At 40.1% G+C, this 13,768-nt stretch overlaps 1 protein-coding gene across 2 annotated transcripts in view; it reads left to right on the top strand.

Moving 5' to 3' along the window:
• Nucleotides 1–13,768, top strand: part of LRRC56 (leucine rich repeat containing 56) — a 1,529,270-nt gene that overhangs the window by 1,513,900 nt on the left and 1,602 nt on the right. The gene's annotated exons all lie outside the window — the stretch shown is intronic.

Raw genomic sequence — 13,768 nt, 5'->3', positions numbered from 1 at the left:
AAAGGACTTCAGTTCCGAGAACTGGAAGCCAGTCAACAGAATCACCCATGTGGTCAGTCTCCCCCACGGTTCCTACAAAAATCTTGGAAACTCCACACCAGTCTCATCCTCCTTCTGTGGCTTCATCCATATTCTCCAGAAGCCTTTTAGAATATAATGTGGACAGGATGGTGAGGAAGATTATCAGGCCTCAGATCCAGATGGAGGTTATATCGGCTCTGTCCCCTCCTCGATCTGTGAGCACCCCTGTGATCTTAGACCGTCCTTCTCTGATTTGATTCTTGATTTCAGAGCCCCAGGACCTTACCCAACTGAGAAAATCTGTATTGGATTCCAGGGCTTTTACTTCCACTACTCCGACAGTTGCCTTGACCACATCTGCTTCAAGATCTTTGGATCAGAGTGGGTCTTGGATCTGGGATGTCAAGGTTGGATCCAAGGGTAGAGGTTTGGCTCCAGTTGTTTTTGCAGCTGTGCCCCCCCCCCCCCCCCCAGTGCTTCAGCTCTTGACAGCACAGGTCCAATTCAGTATGAGAGCCATGGATCCGAGGATGTTGTCATGTCTTCTTTGAGGGCTTTGGCCTTGATGGAGTTGGGCAGGGGATCTCCCAGTACTTTGGCTTTACAGGTTATTAAAAAGACTTTCTCTGCAGACAGAGACCCAATTTCTTTGGCTATTACTCCGCCCCATCGCTCCTTATTGGATCTGGGAACTAGGCTTATCATTCCTGTCCTGGGCAGCAAGTTTCAAGAACATCTAGGATTTACCACCAGAGGTTGCCCGCACCTCATTCAGTACCTCCCATGAACATCCCACAGAGGAGGTGCCATGGAAGAGGACGTACAAAAGAAGGCACTTACACTTCCCAGGAGTCCCTCACCAAAGATATGGATTTTGATGAAGGGAAGGGATCCCCAAAATCACCATAAGAGGATGTCTCCTTTGCAGACATTTTGGAAATTCTGAAACAAAGAGATGTCTGGGTCATCCCAAAATCCTACTTCTGTGGAGTCTGCATTTCTGGAGGCCTTTGGGACAGGCCCATCTACATCTTGGGTGACCCTCCCCTGGCAAATTCCCTCATAAAGTTGGTGAAATGCTGGGCATAGAAGGAGACAGACACTATACAGCCTATGCCAAAATGACCTGACAAAATTCATTCTCCACCTACAGATTGTATTTTTTGGTTCAAGGTTATTCCAGTTGATGCTATGCTGGTGGCAGCTGCCACTAAGAAAGAGCTAGCTGAGCAAAGCTCTACTGTCCATCCACCAAACAGGGAGTCTAGAGCAATGGATAGGTTTGGCAAGTGCACCTATGCTTCAGTCACTTTCACGCTGAGAGCACTTAACTGCTGGGCACATTTTACTCACCTGCAGAGAGACCTCGTCAAGGAGCTGTCTGAATCCTTGGCAGAGACCATGTCGACAGAAGATTTTGGAAAGATTTCTCCAAAAGCTGGCCATTTTTTTCTTCCCTTGCTAATTTGTCCATGAGGCTCATTTCTCACTTAAGTGAGGGTACTTCACAGGTGGCCGGCACTGGCATTGCTATGTGCAGACATGCCTGGATGAGGCTTTGGGACTTTGCAGAGCCCTTAAGGTGTCTTTTGTCAATGTTCCCTTTGATGGTTCCTCCTAATTTGGTCCATCAGTTAAAGACACCCTAACCCATAGAGAGAGAGAGGGAAAGATCTTGTCTGCTGTAGGGATCAGGTTTTCCACCTGTCAATGGACCTTTTCCAAAAACCAGAAAGGGGCCAAGAAAATGTGGTTATGTAACTCTCAAGGAACTTTCCCTAACCAATGCAGAGAGTTCCCCTCCAGAGGCAGAGAGAGGGGGCTTCAGTGGGAGACTCCATCCCAGGGCAGTTGGGGCCCACAAAATCAGGGCTTCAGGGAACCTTTTTCTGACAAGCCATATCAGAGCTCCTGAAGTGTTGTCTGACTGCTCTGCCCTGGAGGCAGTCGAGAGTCATTTTTTCCCTCCACCCAAATGTCTGGGTCCAAATAAAAAATGTTTGTGTGGAAACCATAATATCCAGAGGCTATTACATTCCCTTTTCCCTTGTGCCCCCAAGAACATGAAAAAACTCCCTGATGTTCCACCCAATCAGAGGTAGTCTACAGTATTAGAAATTCAAAAGTTACTGCAAAAAATGAGTCATCCAAGAGGTCCCAACTGAACAAAGAGGATCCAGAACTTACTCCAGCTTCCTTTTAGTGCCAATGAAACCGGGGACCAAAGGCCAATTTTGGACCTAAGCAGACTGAACTTGTACATAGAGAAAGCAAAGTTACGGATGGTTATGGTACAGACTATCCTTCCATTGTTAAGGAAGGTTGATTGGATGTGCTCTGTGGACTTAAAGGACATGTACTATCACATCAAAATAGACAGGTACTTCAGGAGTCATTTGTGCTTCAGAGTAGGAGCCAGTCACTATCAATTCAGAGCCCTGACCTTTGGACTCACCACAGCCCCTGGGGTGTTTACCAAATGCATAGCAGTGGTTGTAGCTCATTTGGGACTGCATGGTTTTCGGGTGTTACCATATCTAGATGACTGGCTCCTGATTGCCCCAACCAAGTGTCAACTTTCTCATGCCAGAGATTACTTTTATCAGATATCAGATCTCCTAGGCATCACACTAAACCAGGAAAAATCACAACTAGTACCAGTTCAATCATTGGAATTTATTAGGGCTCAACTGAACATAATTACCCAAATAGCATTGTTGCCCCTACACTGAATAGGCACCCTGAGGAGCCAAATTCACATCTTACTAACTCATCCTTCTTCTCCCACCGGGCTTGTTTTTTGAGCTCTTGGATCTGTGGCAGCTGCCATAATATTAGTACCCCTGGTGAAGTTCTATGTGCTTGTTTTCCAGTGGACTTTGGCTGTGCAGTGGTCTGTTTCTATCAAGTTGACAAAGATTTGTAGAACTCACCTGGAATACAGGATTCATTTCAATCTGTCAGTCGGCAGACTATTCAAACTCGCTCCCTTTCCTAATAGTACATATGGTAAAAACCTTCTATAATGGATGGACAGTTTCCCATCATTTCACCAGCCAGCCTAATTGACATGAGCATCCTGAGGCAATGTAGTAATTGTTTCATATATACTGACAACCACTTACTCCTAAAACAAACAAATATCCTATGTGAAGGATGTAATTACCCTATGAAACTGGAATCAATTCTCTCATGTAACAACAAACAACCATCCATCAAACAGGTTGTCAGCCCACACACTTCAACTCTTACACAAAGTGAGGTCACGACACATAAATCCACATATGCAGAGGTACTCGGTACAAGCCTACCAAAAGATCAGGGACCTCCCAAATGTGAACCACTTGCACACACTGCTATGCAAATAGAAACCACTACACATAATACACCAGTGTCTCAGCAAATAAGCCCCTAAGACAAGACACCTCAAAACCTAATGTCTTGGTCTTAGGCAACTCCATATTGAGAAACACAGATGTCCCCCTCACCAGGCTGGACAAATAGAAGGTCACGGTCAGCTGTCTGTCAGGTGCCATGATCCGTTAAATCACACATGTATTCAAGTCACGCAACAAGTACCGTTATGATGACTATGTCATAGTCCATGTTTGGGTGACTGACTTGAGATGTACCTCTCTGGACTATATGAAAAGAGACATGACTGAACTCTCAGATTGTGTGTCTCATGCAGGTATGACCCTAGCCCTCAGTAGCATTTTGCCTTCACCCAGGATGATGCCACAATATAAACAAAAATGATTGCTTCAACAATTGGCTTAACTTATGGTGTTAATCCAGGAGATCCAGTATCTGTCAGCCTGGGAAGACATGGTTGACATCCCATGCTGCTTTATCGGAGATCGTCTACACCTGTCTCATCTAGGCTTTGGGATACTGGCAAAGGACCTCGCTTCCCCCATAGTGTTTTTTAGGCAATGTCAAAACAATAAAATTTCTGACAAATTCCACTCGAGAAAAACTCAAGGTTCTGCTGCTTAATGCTAAGAGTCTAATCATGAAGCTGCACACCCTGGAACCACTTCTCACCTTGGAAGATGCTGATGTCTGTGCAGTCACTGAGATGGGGTTCACGGCCCCGGAGAACACCCCAGCCATACAAAACTACAATGCCGTCCAGATGTTTAGACCTCAAAATGAGCATGAAAAAAAAACAAAGGTACAGGTGTGCCCATCTTCATCAAAGCCAAGTACACTTCGAGACTGGTCAAACAGTACAAGTCTTTCAAAACTACTCCATGTCCAATTTACTATAGGCAAAATACCCTGCCACATCATTGTTAACTGTAGGCCCCCCACTATGAACTATGAAAAGCACACCACCTACATGGACTTATTGGAGTCACTTGCCACACAGCCCAACACCTTAGTCATGGGAGATTTTAACTGTCCTTCCGACTGGGTGACATACATGAGCATGCTTGCCCTTAGGTTCTTGGACTTTGTCAATAAAAATGCTCTGAAACAGATAGTCTGCACCTCCACAAGGGCTCAAATGTGCTAGGCATACTACTTACCAACATGGGGGGGGGTGTCACCGCACTCTCACCTGTGTGATGCCCTCCCTGGTAAGGTCAGACCATAAACCAGAGTCATTCAAAGTAGCTATTGAACCTGTCACCACCACAGGAGCAAAAGGAAACTCAAAAAACTTTTTGAAAGCAAACTACAGCCTGCTAAGCGATATTATTATAAAAAGTTTTATACCCTCTGCAATCACAGACAGCAGTGACTGCTATACAGAGGTGTATACAAATGCCCTGTATAAACACTTAAGCAACTGTATAGACTTGGCTGTGCCTGACCAGATTAAAATCAGGTCCTCCTAAAAAAAAAAACAAGCCACCCTGGTGGAAGTCAAGTATAAACAGATTATATAACAAAAGGAAGAAACTGATGTCTAGGAACAAGGGGGAACTGACTCAGCAGAGGAAGAATTTCCTCCACAGCTTGAACAAACAAATCAGAAATCTTGTAAAGTCCTCTATAGCTAATTACAAGGATAATATAGCATCCCTAGATAAGGATAATCATAAGGCATTCTTTAACTATAAGGCATTCTTTAACTATGTCCAAAATCTAAAAGGGAATGCCCAGCTATGTGCCAAACTGGTAGGAGATGGTACCACTCCTACTATGACAGAGGAAATTGCCAACCTGCAAGCTGACAGACTTGGTGCAAACTTCACCCTCCTGTCACCACCAGCCATATCTCAAAGCATACCTGACCACCAGTCCTGCCTAATATCTATAGAGATTGGGTCATGTCTGCGCTCTCCAAGGCCAAAAACACAGCCTCAGTTGGACCAGATAACATCCCAGGTTGCTTACTAAGCAGCCTAAAACAAAACTTAGCAGACCCACTTGCCATTCTCTTTAACCATAGCCTGAGAACTGGTTTTGTTCCAGCAGAGTGGAGAATAGCAACAGTAATCCCTTTGCATAAAGGGGGGCCAACAACCGGCCCCAGGAACTATAGACCAATAAGTCTAACTAGCAGCACCACACAATGAGAAATCCAGAACACGAATAATACCACCAGCTAGTTTACCAACAGTAAAAAGTTTCTTTAATAAAATGCTCTGATGTCTCGGCTCTAGCAAGCCTTCAAGGAGTATAACATTTTCAAATCACAACCTACCTAAATACATACACCAATCAAATAATTAAACAATTTACTTTAATTACATCTCAATTCATTCATTAAATAAAACATCTCCAATTAAGTTCATTATTCAAACCTTTGGGTGACATAGTATCAAATTTTAAAATATAAATTGATTCTTTTGTTAATAATTTGTTTTTAAGATCAATTTCATCATTATACAGTTTAATTTGTTCTAAAACATTGCCTTTAAGGCCATCACTATTACCTGCATGTTTCACATTGAAATGATGCGCTATAGCACTTTCTTTCTTGTTTTTAGCTATATCCCTAATATGTTCCAACAATCTAGTCTTGAATGATCTTTTAGTTTTACCTATATAGTATTTTTTACATGGACATCTGAGGGCGTAAACAATGCCTTTAGAACAGCAGCAAAAACTATCCTTCACTTCAAAAAATATGCCCATTAATATGTTTGAAACTTTGAAGAATAAAGCTGCATGCTTTGCATTTACCACAAGCACTTGCACCTAGACTTTTTAAACTTCTCTGTGTTGCTCTGCACTGGAAATATTATTTTAGACTTCACCAAAAAAATCTTTTAAATTTCTCCCTCTTCTATATGACATCACAGGGACCCCGCCCCTAATTTTTGCACAAACATGTTACTCAAATTCTTAATATATGTCCAGTAACCAACCAAAACTTTTTTAAGTATGGTACTAAAACCACTATATGTTGTAGTAAAATACATGTCATTTCTTTGTCCACACACTTTTTTTAAACATAAATTTTCCCCGACTGTTTGCCCCTAGTATCATAAATATGTTCCTTTAAGATTTTTTTCCAGCAACTTTCAAGCATTTCTTGATCAAAACCTCTACTTTGGAACATATTAATAGTGTTCTTCATTTCTCTTATATAATCAACTTCATTATTACATAATCTATATATACGTAGAGATTCTCCAAAGGAAATGGAACTAATAGTGTGAGGAGAATGGCAACTTTCAGCCCTCACAAATTGTGTTCCATTTTCAAATTTTATATGTACTTTAGTGCAAACTTTTGTATTGTTACTACCATCCAAAACTACATCCAAAAAGGGACAATTTTACCCACCTTCAAACCATCAAATGACAGTCCAAATCTATTGTTACCTAACATTCTAATAAATTCTTGTATTTCATCTTCAGCCCCTTTACACTAGAAAATCAAGTCGTCTATAAATCTATAATATGAAATGGCATATTTATGAAACAATTCACTTCTATATACATACTCATTCTCGAACAAGCCCATACTAAGGTTTGCATAAGAGGGTGCAAAAGATGCCCCCATTGCTGTACCTTTCTTTTGTCTAAACAATTCTTCCCCAAAAACAAAATAATTATTTTTTGAACAAAAGTCTAATAATTCTAAAATAAATTCAGTAGTCGGACTTTCTCCTAGGAAGAATGTGACCTCTTCCAACCCAAATTCATGACTAATATTAGTGTAAAGGCTTGTGACATTTAATGTAATCCAGTACATACCTTGATCCCATTGTATTGTTTGAATTTTGTTCAGAAAATCAAATACATCCTGTATATAAGCAAGCAACAACTGCACTTTTGGTAATAGGAAAAAATGCAAAAACTGACTTATTTTATATAAAAAATAGTCCCTCCCGGACACAATGGGGCACCCAGGGGGACTAATTAATGATTTGTGGATCTTAGGGAGACAGTAAAAATGGGCCATTTTGCATCCTAACACCCCAAATTTATTTTTTTACATATTTACTAGAAAAATAGCCTAGTCTCCCACCTTTTTCTATAATGTCCACATATTTTTCCATTGCTTCAGTATACATCACAATTTCAACTCTCTCATATGTACTTCTGTCATTCAAATGTTTATTGCACATATTAATATACTGATCCATATTCATTACAACCAACTTGTTACCTTCATCGGCAGGTTTAAAGATATTATCTTGCCTGCTTCTTAATAACTTAAGCATTTTCCACTCTTCTTTGGTTAGATTAAATTCATTGTTCACAAATACATTAAACTCCTTCTCTAGTGCAAATTGCACCATATTATAAAAATTTTGAATTCCCTCATGTAAAAATGGAGGGAGAAAATTGCTTTTAGACCTTACCTTGCTGGTATCTAACAATGTATATGCATTCACTTCTATATCCGAAAAACATGAATAAAAGCTTTCATTTTGTGACTCATTGTAACACATACTCTGATTTAAAACTGATTCAGTAGTGCACTCTTATATTTTCAAAAAAGTGTTTAAGATGTAACCTTCTAATGAACCTAAACAAATCAATCTTAATTTCATGTAGTCTAGGTATTACTGTTGGCACAAATTTAAGCCCACAATTTAATACAGCATATTCAACGTCATTAAAGGTATAGCCAGATAAATTAATCACATACCTTTCACAATCACTTGTAAACAGCACATCACCATTTACATTTTTTAACATATTTTTGTTGCTGACCATCCCTAGTCCGATCATGATATATTTCTCTTGGAGGTTTACCTCCCCGGGGACCTCCTTTTGGGCCATGTTGATTACCCCGAAATGTCCGTTCAAATTGTTCTCTCTGTTGTCCATTTGGAAGATGAGGAAAGTCTTAATTTTGTTCAAAACCCATCTCTCCTGATGAGCTGGGCACCATCTGAGTTAGAAAATTAGGTATTTGACTGCCAATCAACCTCCTGTTCATTCTCCTGAAAGCGAACATGCTTTACAGTTCTCTTACACTCAGTTCTAGACAGGAAAGCTCTTCCCCTGTCATAATCCCATAAATCACAAATTAATTTACACTTCTTTCTATTTATAATGCTTTCCTGAAAGGTTTGGGGTTTGTTGTTAATATGACCCAAAAACTTGTCAAGAATATCAGAGCTAACATTTGAGTTTAGGGAAGAACAGATTTCTTTTATTTGTTCCCTCAACTCACTTTGTTTTAGCCTGTCTCTTTCCACTAATATACTGATCCACTCCATAGTACATTTGTGGGCGGCAACCACCCAGGGTCTATATTAGATCAGCGAATGCTTAAAAAAGCGAATGCTGATCGACCTTATGTAAGGGAAAGCTTACAATCTCGAACTGTCAGATCAGCAATTTTTTTCCTAGGGAAAAAAATTGCTGATTCAAAACACACACACACAACACAAGCACACCAAACAAACAAAAATCCACACACATATACCTAAAATCTGACACCTAACCCTACACTAAACTATGCACACACCACTAACTATCCACTTATCTTAACCCAAACCCTAACGTCCATCACTATCGCACACTCACCTCACCTCACCTGCTCCCTAACTCACCTAAACCTGCCCTAACCCTCACGTCCACACAATCGCACACATACCTAACCCAAGCCCTAACCCTAACTCACCTAACCCACCCTAACACTCACATCCACACAATTGCACACTTACCTGAATCCGACCCGTAACATTCCACCACAGCACTGAAAATACCAAAGCAACAGAAACGGACAACCAAATTCTTTCCCTAGGAAAAAATTCAGGTTTCTGTTGCTTCGATATTTTGAACATTCGCCAAAAATAAGGTCGATCAATCAGTGTTCACTTGTTTAAGCGTTCGCTGATCTAATATAGACCCACCACCCACCGTTGATCGAACGTTTTATCAGTTGTGTTCTGTAGATCAAATGGCAAGGAAGAATCCTTGTATGCTTGCAAACCACGGCGGGGGGGGGGGGGGGGCACATCTAATTCCATGTATCTCTGTAAGCTCTGAATATTTAAGAACACAGCTGTTTCTTTAAATAACAATTTTCCAAGATCATCGTACACAGTTTTACTTTCAGTAGATAGTGTAGATGTAATCTTACGTCCGACAGCCGAAAACAAGTTATTACATCTTTTATTCCAGTCTTCTTCAAGTTTTCTCCACACATTTGGCACATTAGATATATCATTTGATACAGTCACAATACCTTGTCCATTAAGTATATTGTTAGCATTGCCAGATATATTGCAACGCTCTCCCAGTTGAAAGAAACTCTCCAGGGATATTTGACTTCCATCTCCACTACAGTCACGAAATAAATGCGGCAGATCTGTGTTGGGATCACTAGCCATCACAACGAAGAAAAATAGCAGCCATTTGTTCTAGGGATCTTAACCTAGCCTGTGACATTAACAGAACATGCTGAAGAGACAGATATATCTCCCAGAGGTTGCTGCTAGTCTGGAATAAATTTCCAATTTACATGAAGCAGAGATCCTCACTGACTCTATTCAAGCGAAACCTGGATAAATGAATGGAAAACCACAAATTCACCCCAGAGGTGGCACCCATGTCCCTCGTGGGCAGGGGCAGGTGGTGTCCATCATAGACTCACTCTGTGAATTACATCCATCTATCCAAGGACAATTGAGGCAACTCGGGGCTAACATGGCTAGGATTGTAAGGGCTCTAGGGCCGCTAGCCTAGTAACTTCCTATGAACCTATGCTTATTTCTTTACAATGGGAAATTACTGCAGATATGCAGGAAGTCCATCAGTGTGAGTTCTGACTGTGCCTTGAATGCCATGCATAGATCTGCCCTCAACAGCCTATAGGAGGCAGAATACAAGTACAGGGCTTTGAGGTCATCTACATAGGACATATTACTTACACCCTGTATTCTTTTAGTGAGGAACATTTATGAGATAAATACGACCTGCTGGAGAGAGAGGTATGTATCCCAAAGACTACCCCCTTTTCTGGAACAGGCTCCCCATCAATGTGAAGCAGAGTATTTCCCTAACCCAATTCAAGTGTAACTTGGGCAACTGGATGGGGCTAGGAAATTCATTCATGGTTTGGCACCGATGTCTCTAATGGATACAGGCAACCTATAAATTTTTAATGTCCAAGGCCCCCGCTTACACTTATCAAGGTTACCAGAACTTGTCAGAGATTTAAGATGCATAGCTAGGCTTAAAAATGCCCTTGTGGTCATTAGCCAAGTACACACCTATGAAACTATACATATGCATCGTCCTTTGTATAATAAAATTTCAATGTGACTTTATACAAAAGTTGTAAAAATAATGCTTAGTATTATTTATATTTGTGTGACTGTAGCATGCTGTAAATATTGTATAGTGCATTTAACATGGTGATCAACAGTCAAACTATGTATAGCTCAGTGTTATTGTTATCATTAGCTTATGTTAATTGCCTGTGGAAAAAAAGTATGCAGTATGGATCTTTTCTACATGTGTCCCCTCTGAAAAGGGGATTTGCCCAGTCGGACTTTCCCAGTAATCAAAGGCAAATAAATGAATACGATGTATACTGTAATTACATTTTCAGAGTAAATGCTTCTGACATTTGACATAGAGAGCTGCTAATATTTGCATGTTATATTGCAAATTTAAATCATAGGCTTTAAGTTTAATCAGTTTAAAGTAGACATTATGCAAATCACAATGGGGTGAAAGCGGTTGTAAAACATTTAATAAGGAAGCCCAGATCTTTTCAGAGAAATTAAATCTCTAGGCTGTTAGCTTTATGCCTGAGTGACCGACAGTATGTAGCAAACTACACTTACTGTTAAAGACTTACCTCCAATTATGGAGGAGACATTGCTGTATTAAAAGTATTAGAGGTGAATATTGCTGGAGTTTTCTTTTGTAAATGATTTATTGAAGATGGCTGGTAGTGTTTTATGCCTGTCTGCATATACTTATGCACTGCCATAGCTTTAGATGGCATGACTTAATATTTGAGGTATTCACTCGTACTCCGTTCCTTATTGGGACTAATAGCTGTTCTCATTAGTCAAATGAGCCATCATAACTACCTAGCAAGTTGTGATTACTCAGTCTGATTATTTTGTTTCTTTCTTGAAATGACAGGCTTGTTTTTCTTTTTTCTTTCTGCTGAACTCAGCTGTCTCCCTTGAAATCTTTGTAACCATGGGAAAATTTAAATTGTTACAACAACTACAAGTACTGGTCATGCCCATAACACTCAGCCGTTTACCTACAAAATTAAGGTCAAAGCAAAAAGTAATTCCAGAAAAAGCCCCCAAATTATGGATACTTTTAAAACACTGGTACTATGAACTTAGAACATCTCAAATGAGTATCAAGTTTTAGGAGGTGTGAAGCAAACACGAGTCAAAATTAGAAGCATCCATACAAATTAGGAACATCTGGGTGTTATGCTTGAACTCTGTTTTGTACACCTTATTTTTTAGCTTCTTTGATATTCTTTCACACACTACCCCTGGCACTTTGTCACAGTTTGCTGCAGTCCCTCTGATTCTAGCTTTGATCTTCTCATTCAGACTTTCATTCTTCTCAACCATCCCTTCCTGATACTTTAAGCTGTTAACCTGCGCCAATATTTTCCATTCTATCCCCAGTTTCAGCTTCTTCTAATTCCCCATTTTCTGCCATAACAACTCTTATCTGTACTTGATTGTCACAGTTAGCCAAACAACCTGTATTAAATTTCATCAGACATTTCACACAGTACCACACACACACACACACACAGAGGCCACCAGCTTCTTCCAGAAAATTTACAGAGAGCTTAGCAATGTAGAAATCCTACTAGAAGGATTTACATGGAAGTGTTTCTCCACACAGTAAATAATAACAGGTGGCCACTTAGAATATCTGCATGAGTTCAGCCATAGGGAGGTAACAAGGGGTAAGCCTTAGTCATCTTGTTGTCTACTAGGCTGACTTGGCCAGTGTTGCAATTGTTGGAACAAAAGTTTACCTGTGCAATTTCAAAGATCGATTTTTAGCTCACCATACGTAGTAAATACATATTGAAAATGATGAGCCAAAAAAAACTTTAAAAGATTCCACACAAAAATCTCTTTTGCATAGGGGCAAGCCCACCTGTACCCCAAGTGCGGAAGGCAAGCACCCCCTGAAATTATGTATAACCAATTCCACAGTCACACCACAGTGAAGAAAATAGGAAAACATCAAAAATCGCACTCCTGGCTTGCATAATGCAGTACTGCTATGAAACTGACTGTGACATTAAATTCTCACACTTCGTATGCTCGACCACCAGTGCAGTACAAACATACCACATAGTCTGAAACAAAATGGCCTGATGTAAGCCATTTGACCTGGATAATGGAACTTACTGCTTTTGATTAACACAAGCCATTATAAGTCTTAAGAAATTTAGAGATTATTTGAATCATTTTTGGCAGCTGATTCAGTTATAACCAGAAACAGCTAGTTATCTAGCCATGCTCAAGCTTTCAGGTGCTAAAGAGGCCTATGAGGAGGTTAGCTAAAATTGTCTTCCTTCCTAGGAATTCAGATCGCTGTGTTTCTAATGTGGTGATGCTTGATGTGTTGCACAGAAATGCTTGTGCCTTGTCCACTTTGTTTAGCTTTGCTTAACTTTGCATTGCCATTGTGTGGCAGCTATCAAGATTAGTTTCTTTACTTCAAAAAGTGTTATCTTACATCTTTTGACCTTGGGACAGTGGTTTGCACTTATCCTTTACTACTGCTGTACCCTGTGTCATCATATAATGGTCTAGTGCAGTGGGTGCAGAACTTGGTGGCCAGGCTGATAACTGATATTTCACAGTTAAGTTGTATTACACCTATGCTGCTGGATTTGTATTGACTTCTTGTTGCCTGTATATATCTATTTAAAATTCTTATACTCACCTACTGATTAGTGTACAACCTAGGGTCCTGCATGCTATTGAAACCTTATGTTCTTGTTAGGTTACTCAAGTCATCAGGTTTGGGCTGTTGGCAGTTCCTGGAGACAGGTTGGAAACCTCTGACGTTATTTCTTTTGCTTCTCTAGCTCCAGCCCTCTGAATTCAACTGCCATTCCTGATTTGGCATGTGTCAGTTTCCCTTTAGAAGGTCTCTGCATTACCATCCTGTTAAGAGGGTCTACTGTAGGTCTGGCAGGGATATTTGGTCTTCTGAGAACTGAATTGTTATGTTTTAAAGATTTACATTATATTTAAAAATTACATTTTTAAATTTTAATTTTAGTTATTAATTAGTTCATTTTTTGATGCACACGTTTATTAGACTTGTCTTTTTAGATTTTAAACAGTTGTTTTTTTCCCTTTTTG

This window comes from Protopterus annectens, chromosome 17.part0 (assembly GCF_019279795.1).
Source record: "Protopterus annectens isolate FY-2018-M chromosome 17.part0, PAN1.0, whole genome shotgun sequence".
NCBI classification, from domain to species: domain Eukaryota; kingdom Metazoa; phylum Chordata; order Ceratodontiformes; family Protopteridae; genus Protopterus; species Protopterus annectens.
The sequence above is the reverse complement of the archived record's forward strand: the minus strand, read 5'-3'. Positions and strand labels throughout refer to the sequence as shown.